Consider the following 14,342-nt stretch of genomic DNA (forward strand, 5'->3'; position numbering starts at 1 on the left):
GAGCTGCACTCGGGCCAAGATTATGTCAACTCGAAAGCTACCAAATCAGTTTCAGATCCTCAGCCAACATGGCTTTTCCATATCTCGAATTTCTTTGATTTTTTTATAATATAGAAAACAGATGAAATGATCATTGGAAAGGTTAAATCATTTAGAAGAGTAAATTACCAGTGGCTAATTTATAACCATTTTGTTAACTACATGGTGTTCTATAGAAAAATCATGGTGCCGATGTCTACATTTTTAATTACATATTTATATCAAAACTCATAGTTGAAAGATGTGTTATTGTGAAGTTATTGAGCATGTGTCTAGACTCAGCTTTCACATGGCCTCCTTTCTCTTGTAGGTCCTGAGAAAGATGGTCTTGTGTCCTTTTCCTTTAAATACGTCAGAATTTGTGTGTCATTAGGATCTGTGAAGGATCAGAAAAGAGCATCCTTCAGTTGAAAATGAAATGTGATTTTTTTTTCCAATTGATAGAGAAGGAACCATTGATAAAGAGGGAAAGATACATCTTAGGAAATGCATGTGAAAGGTTGTAACTTCAAGAATGATGTTTTCTGATACCATAAATCATCTCAGAATCTTAACAGCATCACAGGGAAGACAGTTGCCCTGAACAGAGAGACCTTTCCTAAGTCATATGACTTCTGATTTAATTAGGGACATAGTACATATTTATTGTTAATTCAAATTGTTGCTTCTTGGAAGTACTTTTTGAAGTGATAATGAATTTCTTGCTTAGATAAATGCAGATAAATTAATGAGCTTTTGACCAAGTGGGTGGGAAATACTGGAGCTCCAAATATGGCTGATGTATGTTCACATAGAATGTCTATATTATATGCATATCAGGTACATGCATTTAAACACACTAGTTATTTCATCATTTTAAAATGACTTCAGGTGTATAGGGAGGGATAAGAATAAGAGAGGTTGCCCCTTTTTCGTTAAAACTTTAAATGCCTAATAAAAGTTTTTGTAGCTCTATTACTTGAAGAGATTTAAGTTATTGATGTTTTGGTTGAAAAGGCTGGAAGAGTGGTTTGGCACCTCTTTCCCTCTAAATAAGTTTTCTCTAAATACTTAGCGTCTTTATCTCTGATAGACTCTCCTTGGAGACAAAAATTGATGCAAATCTATCACTCATGTAAAGTCCAGGGGCAGGCTCTCCCAGCCCACCCCTTTTTCAAATGAGACAGCTTAGCTGTTGTGCAAAAGAAGTGAAGGTTAGAAGTCAGGCAGAAGAGCCAACAGCACAGCTTTGAAAAGAATAAACTGCCTTGATTTCCAATTTAAAGAAAATAGCTGTTTCTGATGGGACGGACGGAGAGACCAGATGCGTTCTGAAATGAAAGTTTGAGTCTGCTGCTTTGATAACAGAAAAGCAGCCTGTCAGACTTGAACTGGAATCCAGCTCGGTTTCAAATCAGCAGAGCTGGCCTGGGCTTCTGCCGCCCTCCATGTCCCCCTCGGGGCTTCTCCCTCACCTTGCCTCTCTTGGCGTGGCCTTGGGGCTGGGCTTTCGCCCTTGACAGTGTCCTCTCAACCCAGGTGGCTTCAGCCTACTCGTGTTCATCCGCTGTGATGGGCAGGCTGGCTTTCTGAAACGTAGAACAGCAAAATCCCCGTGATTTCCCTGTAGAAACCTTTCTCATGGATAAGAATGCATATATATACACGCACACTCATGCACACGCATGCATGCACACGCAGGAGTCAGGGGATGTTGCCCATGATGTGTGGCTTGGCCCCGTGATGGACTGCTTCAGACTAAAACTTTAGTGACAAAGGGAGAACTGCACATCCTTTCCTGGGATGAATATACCCCGAGCGTTTCTTGGTGTGAAGTACATCTGCTGAGTAACCGTGTACTCCCCCATATCCTCCGGGAAGCACGTGGCTTGGGGGTAGGGGTAGAGATGAAGTCTAAATTGAGATTTTTTTTTTTACTTCCTGGCATGAACCTACCCCGAGACTAAATTCACACGTTGACAACTGCAGTTTCCCTGTCGCTTGTACAGCATGTTCTGGCGCTAATGTATTAACATTTGAATCTTTTTTTTTTTTTTTTTAAGTGCTCTGAGCATGATTTGCTGCAGCTTATCCGTACTTGCTAAACGATATTTGCACGTCGAGGCTTCCTTTGGCCTCTTCCATAGGGGCTTCCTGAAAGGAGGGGCAACGGGGAACAGGGGAGCCAGCAATGACTGAATTAATATTGGCGCAGAGGCTTTGCTTGATTTAATGGCACCAAGAAGTGAGCTTTTGCCACAAGGCAGCACTTTTATTTTGTCTCTCGAAATTAAGCTAGCTTGCAGTGAGTTCAGGATTAGCAACGATACCTCCCCTAATGACTGCTGGGAAAGCTCCTGGAGACGGCTCTTAAGGTCTTTCCAGTGAGACATTGTGACTTTATAGATGTTTATTTCACGGGACTACAGTGGAGCCAGATCAATATTAGAAACTGCGAGGGGGCTTTCTTCCTCCCCCGTTTTCACGGAAAAAAAAAATACCTTCCTTCTTCCAGCTCCAAATGTAACCATTTTAGCAATATCGTCATCAATCACTGGCTTCTTAGCGCCTTCTACTGTGGTGGATGAAGGACTATATATAGAGAGAGACACAGGCCAGGGGATCCTTCCTCAGTCGTGGCTTGCGGTCTGATTTAGAAATGATGAAACAGAGTCAAGGGAAATGCCAAATTGGAGACAGGAAGCTTCACACAGTTTCGCTTGTATGTTGATGATAAACTGACGGATTTATACTTTGCTGCCCTTAAAAGGTGAGAGGATTTTGTTGAGAAATGCCTGCCTCTACCCAGGAGGGTAAAGCAACTCCGTGGTGAGAAGCCTGTCTCAGGATGTCACCTTCTGTCCACCCCTCAAAGCCAACACCCCCCCAGAGTTGCTTGGCCAGTTTCCTCACCTGCCTACTTCACCCCTGCCAGGCCTGACACCTGCTCAGGAGTTCAAACCTCACTCATCCTTTTTTAAAAAATTAAATTTAATATTTTTATTGAAATGAGTTGATTTACAATGTTGTGTTAATTTCTGCTGTACAGCAAACTGATTTGGTGTTACACACACACACATATATATGTGTGTATGCGTGTGTGTGTGTGTATATACACACACATACATTCCTTTTTATATTCTTTTCCATTATGGTTTATTTCAGGATTCAGGATACTGAATACACGTTGCTGTGCTATACCATGGGACCTTGTTTATCCATTCTGCATATACTGGTTTTGTCTGCTAACCCCAAGCTCCCAGTCCATCCCTCGCCTTCTCCCCTCTCCCCTTGGCAACCCCAGGTCTGCTTTCTGTCTGTGAGCCTGTTTTGTAGATGAGCGCATCTGTGTCCTATTTTAAATTCCACGTATAAGTGGTGTCATATGGTATTTGCCTTTCTCTTTCTGCTCATCCTCTCTGTTTACCAGTTCCCCTGTGCCCTTGATTCCTTAATGTTAACAGGCATTAATGTTAATTCCTTAGTGTTAATAGGCATGACTTCAGACTTACATATTTTTGTTTGAAAGTGAAGTGAAGTCGCTCAGTTGTGTCCGACTCTTTGCAACCCCGTGGACAGTAGCCTACCAGGCTCTGCCATCCATAGGATTTTCCAGGCAAGAATACTGGAGTGGGCTGCCATTTCCTTCTCCAGGGGAATCTTCCCAACCCAGGGATTGAACCCGGGTCTCCTGCATTGCAGACAGACACTTTACCGTCTGAGCCACCAGGGAAGTACTTTTGTTGTCTATCTGTCTCCTAAGGTTGCTGTAACAAAGAACCCTGTCTCTGGGGAATGCTGGTCCAGGTTTCTCCTGCAGTAGATAGACCCATCTAGAGTATAGTCTTCTTCCTGGGTGTGTGATTTGAGAAGGGACGTTTCCTCAGCTTTCTCTTGTGGACCCTATGGTATCAGGTACCCAGGACCCTCTTGATACATGTTCCCAGAAATATGCCATCCTGACCTTGGAAACAAAGACTCAGGTCCTGAATGAGATGCAGCAGAAGCTACATCAGGCACGAGGCACCACAGGGTCCTCATTGCTTTCCCCAGCTCTGGGTGATGAGAAAATCGGGTTAGAACCCAGCATAATGGAAGCAGTACTGGGACAGGGTTAGGAGACAAAGGTCTGGCCCGAGCTTGGTGTCCTGCTTGCTGTGTGGTCTCTACATCTCCAAGCCTGCTTTCCATTCTGTAAAACACCTTTCCCCCCTTCCCTGGGTTGTAATGGACCTCAAATGAGATAATAAATGTCAAAGCACGTTCAAAACTGTGTTCCTTATTACTTAGTGAATGATGTTAGTGAATGACACCTCGGCTGAAATATACCTCCTGGTGGACTGCAGCTGGACTCAGCCACGTAGCTGCATTGGCAGGGCTTAATTGGAGGCAGATGTCATTAAGATTTGCTGCCGGGGCACTTTAGAACAAAAAAGTGACTATCGATTGCTTTTTTCCCCCACTCTCAACTTTTATTCCTGTGGTGGAGGTGGGAGGAGATGCAGCGACCTTTGAAGATACCCACCCTTTTCTGGAGGGAATCTCTGGAAGATTAAACCAAATGACATTTAGACCCAGTCAGATTTCTAAAACTGATGATGTTCAGGAAGTCCCAGCCCTTAGGTCCACGTTGATTTGGGTTAGAGGGATTTTAATGGATCTGCTGCTTTGTCCTGGGGCTGGTGATGCCAAGAAAGATCACAAGAAACAGTCCCCAAGGTCACTGGGGACACCAGAAAGACGCTTAGTGTCTGGATTGACCAGACCTCCTTACAAAATGGCTTTTGAGCTACTGCCAGCAAAAGTCACTCATTCTTTCATGAGGAGCCCACCAGGCTCCTCTGTCCATGGGGATTCTCCAGGCAGGAATATTGGAGTGGGTTGTGATGTTGTCCTCCAGGGGATCTTCCCAACCCAGGGACGGGCCTCCTGCATTGCAGGCAGATTCTTTACTATCTGAGCCACCAGGGAAGCCCATTCTTTCATGCATCCATTCATTTATTCAGTAAGCTGAGCTAACTTACCATGTGCCAGGTAGTGCACTAGACACAAATAATTGTAGACAGTAACACTTCCATGAAATAGGACCCTCCTATGACTTTAATATTGCTTATGTCTGAAGCTGTCAAAGGATCTTGGCTGCTGAACTTTGACTCAAAATATTACTTTTTGCTTGTATATTTTATCTCTTTGGAGTAATATTGTGGCAAAATATCTGACGGGTCACAACAGACTGACAATTCTTTATAGGTTTAAATTTTAATTGGATGATGTGGCCAGTTTAAATGAAATCCGTGAGCAGATTTATTTCAGATGTGTGGTACCGATGCTGGAATACTTGATAGGTTCAATAGATTTTGATGTTAGGAATGTACAGTTCTTATTTAAAAAAAAAAATAACGGTAGTGGTGAATAATTGCCAAGTTTCTGTGACCTTTTCTTTTTGAATAGAAAATCGAGTATGATTTTTTATGAATTCTAAACAGAAAGCCCATTGGCTGACATGATTTGCTCTTGTAAGTTCCCCATTGCATCTTAGCTGTAGAAAAATTAAAGGGGTTCTGGAGACTTCCTCCTCCATGGCTACATTTTAGCTCATGTGTAAATATAAAGTTCCCCAGAACATAGTGATATTTTCTAATTTAATTCGCTGCCAAGCTATGGAGACCTATAGATACTTTGGAGACATGAAGAGACGCATTATACTTTGGAGACAGAATCTAACTGGAGTACCAGCTAGTTCCTTTTCTATGAAAAGATGATTTTTCTCCTTAGGAAAGAAAGACATTGTATTAATATAACACATCTTTTCTTTATGTTTTCTCTTCCAGTCCTCATGGGCTTCTTTTTCTTATATTCGGTAACAGTGACACCTGAATTGTTCACATGAAAAAACCTACAAAATATAACATTGAGAATGAATCATATACATGAGGTGTCTTGGAAACCATGGATTTACAGTCCCTCCTGACAGCACCGCAACAGTTGTTCATCTGTCCCCAACCAAAACACTCTGTTTCGGCAACTTAGACCTTTATAAGAAGGCCAGCTCCACTTTCCACTAGTGCTGCTTTTAAATAAGTTTTTTCTTATATTGAAAATATAAGAAATTTTCAATAAATAAATAAATATTTATTTAAATATTTAAATCTAAATAAATCTCTCTCTGACCTGGTCACAGTGGTCCTAATTCTGCCCTCCAGAGTAGTAAAACCCACCCACTGCCTTCATTCTTAGAAGATGAACTTTCCTCGTAGACCACCAGGATGATCAAAGCCAGTTCACAGTAAACTATTTTGTTTCCTTGTCCTTCTAGATCAAAATGTCCCTGAACATTCATTCATTTTCTCCCCTCCTCCCATCCGTCAAAGGAAGAAGAGTCTTTCTTTGGCAGTGATAATGTTCTTGACTTTGTCTTCTCTCTTATTTGTGACCTTGCCTTTTCATCATTCCCTTCCTGTTGTTCCTAAACATTTGTTGTTTCACCTCGGTTTTATAATCTCTTTCTTCCCAACTCATGACCATGCTTCAGTTTCTCCTGTCCTAAAGGAGCTTTCTGTCTCTGCCAAACAGCTTTAAAAATACTGTCCTTGAAACCTCCATCGCCTCATCCTGACTCACTGTGTATACCTTTGGGTAAATGGTATGCAAAAAAACACAAGTTTTTTTTTTTTTAATTTACAAAATTGTCCTCCACTATCTTTTAAATTTGAATGATGGTTAAAGTTCTTCTTTTGTCACTGAATGACACTTGGGAAAATCTCTCAAGACTTTTATGTTCCCTTGGGACTTCCATGGTGGTTCAGTAGTTTAGCCTCTGAGCTTCCAGTTCCAGGGGTGCTGGTTCAATCCCTGGTCCATCGCCTCATCCTAATTCACTTTTTATACCTTTGGGTAAATGATATGCTGAAAACACAAAAGTTTGTTTTTTTTTTAATTTACAAAATTGCCCTCCACTATTGCTTCCAGTGCAAGGGATGCAGGTTTGATTCCTGGTCAGGGAATTAAAATCCCACGTGCCTTGCAGTGAAAAAAACAAAACATAAAACAGAAGGAATGTTATAACACATTCAATTAAGACTTTAAAAATGATCCAGTCAAAAAAAAAATCTAAAAAAAAAAAGACTTTTCTGTTCTTTCCTAAGATAGTAAAAAGTGTTATGAACTCTTTTAGCTACAAATCATCATCTCAATTCAGAAGTGGAAACATGTAGTCCTATGTAGTAGTCACTCCAAATTGGAATGGTTTTCCTTATGGATCCAGGGACCAATGTAGTGAGTTCTTTCTCTGCAGGAAAAAAAAAAGTGGGATTGATACCTTCTCTCGTCTTTGCTCGCCACCTGTGTGCTATTGATCCTTCAGGGTCGGAGTAGGGAAGGGGACAGTGGAGCTGGAGGATGAGGAGCAGGTGGCGGGTCCTCATGACTGTGCTGCAGTGGCCCAGCCTCTCTGGGCATGAGAGCAGGTGTTCAGCGAAGTCTCTGTGAGTATGTGCATCGGTTCCTCAGGGACTCTCACTGGGAACATTCAGCTCTTCTTCGATGTGGTCAGTTCAGTTTCTTCCAGTTTTGGCTACTTCTCCCTCAGTCCTTGTGTTCCAAAGCTCTGCTTGTTGGCCTCAGATGATCCTCTTGAGAAGAATGTAAATTATCTTCATGCCAGCTCACTCCCTCAGATCTGTCTCTGCACTCATATGTCTTTTGCCCCAACCACAGGCCACGCATTGCCAGCGAATCTCCTTTACTCTGCTGCCAGAGGTTCTCGGAAGAAAAACCAGACACTCAAACACCAATCTGTTATCTCCCTCCATCCATGGATGACACTGACTGAGCTCTTCAGATCTCCCAGGGGAGCCCCAGCTGGGATGAGAGGGAGCATCTTCCCTCCTTTGGGGTTCAGAGGCTCACAGCACAGCTCTTTCTAAAGAGATTCATCTCAGAAATCCCCTTTCTCTCTAATGAATTAAGCCTCTTATACCTTTGAAAGTGGGTAAGAAGACTTAAGGCCGGCAATCATTTCTTTGCATCTACGTGGACCTTTCTAGAAGCTTATCTGTCTCACAATTCACTGTGTATCTGATACACATCCCTTTGGGGTTTGGATGAAAATCTCATTTCCCTTAACATAATAGTTTCACTGAACAAGGATGATCGTCACATCACTATATCCCATGTTCTCCATGTTTTTCCTTCCTGACTCCTTGGAGGTATTTGTTTTGTCTCTATGTTTTTTATTGGAGTATAATTGCTTTACAATTTTGTGTTGACTTCTGCTGTAGACAAAGTGAATCAGCAATGCCTCCACAGGTACTCCCTCCCTCTGGGACCACCCCCACCCTCCCCACCCATCTAGGTCATCACAGAGCAGTTCCCTGCGCTACACAGCAGATTCCCAAGAGCTATTTACATTACCCATGGTAGGTAGTGTATTTATGTCAAACCTAACCTCTTAACTCATCCCACACTTCCCTTCCCCACTGCCCCCCACCAGCCCAGCTCCTGTATCCATGCATCCATTCTCTACATCTGTGTCTCTACAAAGAGGTAGAGATGAACACAGTTCCAGAGCAGGAATAGAGACACATTGGACATTTGGTGATGCCCCTCATCCTTCGTGGTCTGTCCTGATCTTCTGCCCACTTCCTTGACTCTTCCTAAGCTTCTTTTAAGTTTATTCTTCTGTCATATATCCCCTCATAATTGTTTCCTAAGATTCATTCCTCAACTCTTTTTTCTATTTAATTGCTGTCTGTTCCTAGCCAAATTCATCTACCTTAATGGTTTCAGCAGTGATGGTTATGGTAGACAGTGATGGTGACAAATGGCAACCAGATGGTATGCAATAAGCAGAGCCTTTGAAGTATGTATAATTTTCCCAATTTTACAATTAAGGAAATTAAGGCTTTGATGATAAGCAATTTGTCCAAGGCCACACAGCTAGTTAGTGTGGAAGGCAGAGTTCAAACCCAAGTTCGTTTATGTTTGACAACACATGCTTCATCTTTAAGTGTACCTCCTCTCAAATCTACATCTCTAACCCTGACTCCTCTCATGAGCTCCTGAACCATATTTCCAACTTTCTCTCATGAACTGCTTTCTGATTTTTCCGTAGCCACCTGAAATTCAACACAGCCCACAGCTGAACTTACCATCTTCTTAGTCAACTTTGTTCTCCTTCTGTGTTTCCCATTCCAGTGCCTGGCTTCAGCCTTCTCCTTAACCCCAAGGTTGTCGCCATGGAGCTATCTTCTGTTGTCTGCTCACCTTCACTCCTCCCATCCGACAGTTTATTCTCTTGATTTCCATCGTCACTGCCTTTATCTTGGGTTACTTTCTCATAATCTCTTGCTTAGACTTATAAGGATTCTTCACTTTGCTTTCCTGGCTCCAGCTATGTTTGCACACAGATTGATTCTCCTAAATTCCCTTGACAAGCCTTCCACTGCCCAGGTCCTCCTTGGCATGCAGTTCTGGTCCTCCCATGCAGTAGGTCAGCTTCGTTTTGTCTTTGTAGAGCGTTCTCATTGCTTTCCTCTTCCCGTGTCTTCCAGCCACAGTACTGCTCGCTGGTCTCCCCAAGTGAAGTGAAAGTGAAAGTCGTTCAGTTGTGTCCGACTCTTTGCAACCCCATGGACTGCAGCCTACCAGGCTCCTCAGTCCGTGGAATTTTCCAGGCAAGAGTACTAGAGTGGGTTGCCATTTCCTTCTCCAGGAGATCTTCCCAACCCTGGGGATCAAACCTGGGTCTCCCGCACTGCAGGCAGATGCTTTACCATCTGAGCCACCAGGAGGTCCCGGTCTCCGCAAAGACTCCTTTATTTTCTGCATCTCTGCCTTTGCTCATACTGTCCCATCCACCAGGAATGTTCTTCTTCCCTTTCTCCTGTGTCACCCAAAACCCAACTCCCTTCTGTCCTTTGAGGTTTCATTCAAAAGTGGCCTTTGGCATGTGGAACTCCGCTCAGTGTTATGTGGCAGCCTGGATGGGGGGGTAGTCTGGGGGAGGATGGATGCATGTGTATGTGCGGCTGAGTCCCTTCCCTGTTCACCTGAAAATACCACAACATTGTTAATTGGCTATTTGTGGTTGTAGTCTAGTGGCTAAGTCGTGTCTGACTCTTTGCAACCTCATGGACTGCAGCGCCCGAGGCTTCCCTGTCCGTCACTGTCTCCTGTAGTTTGCTCATGTTCATTGAGGTGGTGATGACTATACCCCAATACAAAATAAAAAGTTCAGTGTTAGAAAAAAAAGAGTGGCCTTTGTGGTAAAACCTCCCCCGTCTACTTGGTTTCAATCACTAATTTCTCATTCTTTTTATCCATCTTTATCTTATTTCATTCTCAGAAAACTTCTTGCCATGTGGCCCTACAGTGTCATTAACAGCAGATAAGAAACTGTTCAAAATCACATACTTACTAGGTAATAAAGCTGGAATAAAAGCCGGGGACCCCAGACTCCTCATTTCATCTTACTTAGCTGCAAGTGCCTCCAGGCTGGTCCTGTATGTCATGAATCTCTGTAACACAGCACCTAGTGCAGTGCCCTGAATATGGTGAGTGCCCAAGAAATGTTAGTCACTCAGTTGTGTCCAACTCCTGTGCGACACAACGTATCATAGCCTACCAGGCTCCTCCGCCCGTGGGGATTCTCCAGGCAAGAAAACCGGAGTGGGTAGCTTTTCCCTTCTCCGGGGATGGTTGAATCCGTGTAGGAGTCTGCTCCGCCTGTAAACGCTTCAGATACTTAAGGGCTGAGGCCCATTGCTGCTGCTGCTGCTGCTAAGTCGCTTCAGTCGTGTCCAACTCTGTGCGAACCCATAGACGGCAGCCCACCAGGCTCCCCTGTCTCTGGGATTCTCAAGGCAAGAACACTGGAGTGAGTTGCCATTTCCTTCTCCAGTGCACGAAAGTGAAGAGTGAAAGTGAAGTCACTCAGTCGTGTCCAACTCTTAGTGACCCCATGGACTGCAGCCCACCAGGCTCCTCAGTCCGTGGAATTTTCCAGGCAAGAGTACTAGAGTGGGTTGCCATTTCCTTCTCCAGGGGATCTTCCCAACCCCGGGGATCAAACCTGGGTCTCCCACACTGCAGGCAGACGCTTTACCGTCTGAGCCACCAGGAGGCCCTGATCTCCCCAAAGACTCCCTTATTTTCTGCATCTCTGCCTTTGCTCATACTGTCCCATCCACTGGGAATGTTCTTCTTCCATTTGTCCTGTGTCACCCAAAACCCAACTCCCTTCTGTCCTTTGAGGTTTCATTCAAAAGTGGCCTTTGGCAAGTGGGGTGCCATTGCCTTCTCTGCTGAGGCCCATTACTTCCCCCCAATTTTTATCCAGGTTTCTTAGGCAAAGCTTTCTTAAGACCACCCTACTATCCTGGTGACTTTCTCTGGGTACTTTGTGGCCAGGAATATCCTCCTTAAAATAAACCCAGCACTGAATTCTATACTCCTTGGGGGCTTCGAACAGTATAGAGAATATGAACTTACTTAATAAAGGCATCCAGCTTGTTCACATCCAGCCTCAGAGTGATGATGACCTCTTTAAACTATTGCCCAACAACGTGGGTTCATGCTCAGCCTGTGGCCTGCTGAATTCCCTGGAGCTTCCAATAGTGATATCAAGTCAGGTTCTCCTTTAAGTGCATATTTGAACCTCCATCCAGGACTTTCATTGTTTTCATGCCAGCCAACATCTTATTAATGTTAGCCAATAATTCTGGCCATTTAAGAGCTTTCAACATCCGAATTCTGCCAGTGGATAAGTAATGACAGAGAATAGAGTTGAAATGAGGTCTGCCTGGTTTGCTGGCCCCTTCTCCTTCCAACTGAGTTCTGCTGCTAGGGGCCTGTCTAGCTGAAGACTGGCAGTAGCATAGCTGCCTGCAAGCTGTCAGACAAAAAGAAAAAGGTATGCACGATACTGGATGCTTGGGGCTGGTGCACTGGGACGACCCAGAGGGATGGTATGGGGAGGGAGGAGGGAGGAGGGTTCAGGATGGGGAACACATGTATACCTGTGGCGGATTCATTTCGATATTTGGCAAAACCAATACAATATTGTAAAGTTTAAAAATAAAATAAAATTTAAAAAATAAAAATAAAACCCTTAAAAAAAAAAAAGAAAAAGGTATGAAAGGCTGCAATAAACTTCATATGTTCCTCGTGGGTGACAGTGGCAGATCAGCCTCAAATTCAGTGTCCAGCTTTGGTTGGGTCATTCTCTTCCTACATCTGGGTGACAGTCCTGCAGAGGAGGACAGCATGTCCTTTTGTCCCCTGCCCTGGACCCACACATGTCCCTAGTACAGGGGGGCACAGTTTGAACTTCCTTCTTAACATAGGTCCATAGGGAATATGCCAGAGAAGGCAATGGCACCCCACTCCAGTACTCTTGCCTGGAAAATCCCATGGACGGAGGAGCCTGGTAGGCTGCAGTCCATGGGTCGCGAAGAGTCGGACACGACTGAGCAACTTCCCTTTCACTTTTCACTTTCATGCATTGGAGAAGGAAATGGCAACCCACTCCAGTGTTCTTGCCTGGAGAATCCCAGGGACAGGGGAGCCTGGTGGGCTGCCGTCTATGGGTTCGCACAGAGTTGGACACGACTGAAGTGACTTAGCAGCAGCAGCAGCAGCAGCAGCATAAGGCATATGCACTCAGGCTTTTATTCCTGTTTGAAATCTACCGATTCAGTTCCCGCAGCAAGAGTGTGTTAAGAGACGTCTGTATGTCAAGGATTCTTGGAATTTCAATAAAGTTCTGGGAAGTTAAATGTCTACTTCCTGGAAAGCAGATGAAGTAGAAATTACTAAGGAAAAATACTTGGTGTGAAGATGATTCTAAACTCAAGTTTCAAAATTGGGTAATTATTTGATACAAGTGTGGATATAGGTTGTCTTTACAGATTTTCACTCCTATAAGTATTTGGAATAACTGAAATATAATAAGATCCTGATATTATATGAGTCTTTGCTCCTTACAGCTAGATTTTTTCTTTCAGTGGATCTGGAAAATTAAAAAATGGATAAAACTCTTAGTAAAAAAAAAAAAAAAAGATTGTAGGAGTGACTTACCTTGGTGTATCAATAAGTGAAGTGAAGTGAAGTCACTCAGTCGTGTCCAACTCTTTGCGACCCCGTGGACTGTAGCCCACCAGGCTTCTCCATCCATGGGATTCTCCAGGCAAGAATACTGGAGTGGGTTGCCATCTCCTTCTCCAGGGGATCTTCCCAACCCAGGGACCAAACCCAGGCCTCCCGCATTGCAGGCAGACGTGTTAACCTCTGAGCCACCAGGAGTGACTTATCTTGGTGTACCAATAAGCAAGGTCATTGTGAAATCAGCAGTCTTCACTTTTTTTGGAGACCTAAACAAATCTGGGGCTTCCCTGGTGGCTCAGTGTTAAAAAAAAAAAAAATTGTGCCTGCCAATGCAGGAGGCACGGGTTCGAGCCCCGATTCCAGAAGATCCCACATACTGTGGAGCAACTGAGCCCATGTGCCACAACTATTGAGCCTGTGCCCTAAAGCCCATGCTCTGCAACAAGAGAAGCGACCACAGTGAGAAGCCCATGTGCAGCAACTAGAGAAAAGCCCTCTAGCACCGAAGACCCAGCACAGCCAATAAATGAATAAAATTATATTTTAAAAAATAGAACAGCTCTGAAGGAATTTCTCTAAATTCATATGAATCTTATCAGATCATCAGAACAAAGTCCAAAAAACTCAGCAACCCTGCCAAGAAGTGCCAGCAATAGAAATAAAAGACCCTGCATCTCTGGATGCAGAGGAGGGGATGAGTGAAGGAAAACCGTGGTCCAGTGGTCAGAGGGAGAGCTAGCATCCTTTTTCTCTCAAGACAACATCAGTCTCTACCTTTAGTTTAGTGATCAATCTCTACCTTTAGTACACCAGAGCCCATGGCTCAGTAATTATCTTTTGATCACTTGTAGGGTGTCCCACTGATATGATAGCTGGGTCATTTCTCTGGTAGAACCACAAAACTTCCTACTCAACTATTGAGAACTGAGGTTGTAAATCTTTCGAGTTGATGATCACTGGAAAAAACAAGGTCTCTCCTTTTGTAAGATTGTGCCTCAACTTTAAGGACAGTTTAGCTAAACCTGTTGCTGTTGTTGTTCAGCCACTAAGTCGGGTTTGCAACCCTATGGACTGCAGCACGCCAGGCTTCCCTGTCCTTCAGTATTTCCCAGAGTTTGCTCAAACTCATGTCCATTGAGTCAGTGATGCCATCCAACCATCTCATCCTCTATCATCCCCTCCTCCTCCTGCCTTCAGTATTTCCCAGCATCAGGGTCTTT

At 43.9% G+C, this 14,342-nt stretch overlaps 1 protein-coding gene across 3 annotated transcripts in view; it reads left to right on the top strand.

The window, feature by feature from the left end:
* DCLK1 (doublecortin like kinase 1) overlaps nucleotides 1-14,342 on the top strand; it is a 352,130-nt gene that overhangs the window by 192,573 nt on the left and 145,215 nt on the right. The window lies entirely within an intron of this gene.

The sequence above is a fragment of the Bos javanicus genome, chromosome 12 (assembly GCF_032452875.1).
Source record: "Bos javanicus breed banteng chromosome 12, ARS-OSU_banteng_1.0, whole genome shotgun sequence".
Classification (NCBI taxonomy): domain Eukaryota; kingdom Metazoa; phylum Chordata; class Mammalia; order Artiodactyla; family Bovidae; genus Bos; species Bos javanicus.